Source organism: Trichechus manatus, unplaced genomic scaffold, assembly GCF_000243295.1.
Source record: "Trichechus manatus latirostris isolate Lorelei unplaced genomic scaffold, TriManLat1.0 scaffold00071, whole genome shotgun sequence".
Taxonomy (NCBI): Eukaryota; Metazoa; Chordata; class Mammalia; order Sirenia; family Trichechidae; genus Trichechus; species Trichechus manatus.
This window is the reverse complement of record NW_004444007.1, coordinates 2,908,132-2,910,621: the sequence shown is the minus strand read 5'-3', so window position 1 is coordinate 2,910,621 and position 2,490 is coordinate 2,908,132.

The following is a 2,490-nucleotide window of genomic DNA, read 5'->3' as shown; positions in this document are numbered from 1 at the left end:
TGAAACTGAGGAGAATATTCATCTTGGCCTATTTTTTTCCCCTGCAGATCTAGAGTAACTCTGTACGTCTATTCTGTTTTCCTAATCATGGGATTTGGGGAGGAACTACACAAAACTCAAGTGTTCTACTATTGGTGATGTAATCTTTTACAAAGAACAACATTCTTTTAAAATTGTTTTATGTCAAGTTATGACTATGACCATATCAACTTGAGACACAGATGGCTGTAGCTGAGGAGGTGAGCCAATCAATAATTCTGGCATGGATGGAGGTAGACTGTGCAAGGAAAGGTGGCCACTTGGCCTTTGTCTTGTACTCATAAAGTTCCTAATTAAGTCTTTTGCAATGGCTTCCAAATAAAATCTACACTTAGTATAACAGAAATTAAATAAATAGATTGAAAATAAAGATTTTTTTTTTATCTCTATTTCTTAATTTTTCAGTAATTTGGTTACCTCAGATAAAAAAGTGGTTCAGGCTTCTCTGGATTTTTTGTAAGTCTTGCTGAGAAGTGAAAAGAAGAGGTATGTTGTGGGTTGAATTATGTTCCCCCCAAAACATATGCTCAAGTCCTAACTCCTGGTACCTGTGACTGTGACCTTATTACTCAGAAACAGGATCTTTGCAGATGTAGTCAGGTTAAGATGAGGTCATACTGGATTAGGGAAGGACCTATTCCAGCATGACTGGTATCGTTATAAGAAAAGAAGGGACATAGAAACACACAGGGAAATGTCCTGTGAAGATGGATGCAGAAACTGAAATGATGAATCTATAAGACAAGGAATGCCAAGGGTTGCCACAACCACTAGAAGCTAGAAGAGAGGCATGGAACATATTCTCCCTGAGGACCTCCAGAAGGAACAAGCCCTGCTAGAAGCTAGGAGAGAGGCATGGAACATATTCTCCCTCAGGACCTCCAGAAGGAACAAGACCTGCCAACACCCTGGACTTTGGACTTGTAGTATTGAAAGCTGTGAGAGAATAAATTTATGTTGTTTTAAGTCACTCAGTTTGTGGTACTATTTTATGGCAGCCCTCAGAGACTAATACAGGGTGAAAGTCCTTTTCTTAATCCATAGCTATATAATGCAGAGCAAAACTGAGCATTAGTGAGCATCTAATGATACGGACTATGCGAAGCCCTTATCTTTGGAACATTAAAAAAAAGAAAAGGAAGGGAAATATGGGAACAAGTCCTATCTTTAAAAAAGTCACAGTCATATAATTAGATATGGGTAATGAAGACTCCTAGATACTATGATAGAAAGTCAGTGAAGGCATAAGCGAGGGACACCATTTACACAAAGGAAGAACTGTTCAGAGAAGCCTTTACGGAGGTGACCTGAGCTGATATTGCCATACATAAAAGGAGTATTTTAGAATAAAGGAACAAATTGCACATACGCATAGAGGTGTCATGAAGTATGATATGGTCAAGGACCTTAGGAACTTCCATAAGACTGCAGAAGAATGACCAATGAGAAGAATGTGAGCATTTCAAAAAGTGCTTCCCATGCCTGATAAGAAACTTGCAATTAATCTTGTAAGTAGTGAGGACTTATTTAAGACCTATATGTAATACTTGGTGTTCATCTGAAATACCTTTTTTCAACAACATAAATGGCAACTATACATGTGGACATCACCGGATGGAGTACACAGAAATCAAATCGACTACATCTGTGGAAAGTTACAATGGAAAATCTCAGTATCATCAGTCAGAACAAGGCCAAGAGCCAACTGTGGAACATACTGTCAATTGCTCATATGCAAGTTCTGGTTAAAGCTGAAGAAAATTAAAACAAGTCCATGAGAACCAAAATACGACTTGAGTATATCCCATCTGAATTTAGAGACCACCTCAAAAATAGATTTGACTGAAGACCAGATGAGTTGTGGGATGCCATCAAGGATATCATACGTGAAGGAAGGAAAGGTCATTAAAAAGACAGAAAAGACCAAAATAGATGTCAGAAGAGACTCTGAAATTGGCTCTTGAATGTCGAGTGGCTAAAGCAAACAGAAGAAATGATGAAGAGCTGAAGAGAATATTTCAAAGGGCAGCTCAAGAAGTCAAAGTATTATAATGAAATGTGCAAAGACTTGGAGTTAGGAAACCAAAAGGGAAGAACACGCTTGGCATTTCTCAAGGTGAAATAACTGAAGAAAAAAATTCAAGCCTCAAATTGCAATATTGAAGGATTTTATGGGCAAAATGTTGAATGACACAGGAAGCATCAAAAGAAGACTGAAGGAACACACAGAGTCACTGTGCCAAAAAGAACTGGCCGACGTTTAAACATTTCAAGAGGTAGCATATGGCCAAGAACCAATGATACTGAAAGAAGAAGTCCAAGCTGCAGTGAAAGCACTAGTGAAAAACAAGCCTCCAGGAATTAATGGAGTATCAATTGAGATGTTTCAACAAACGGATGCAATGCTGAAAGCCCTCACTCATCTATGCCAAGAAATTTGGAAGACAACTA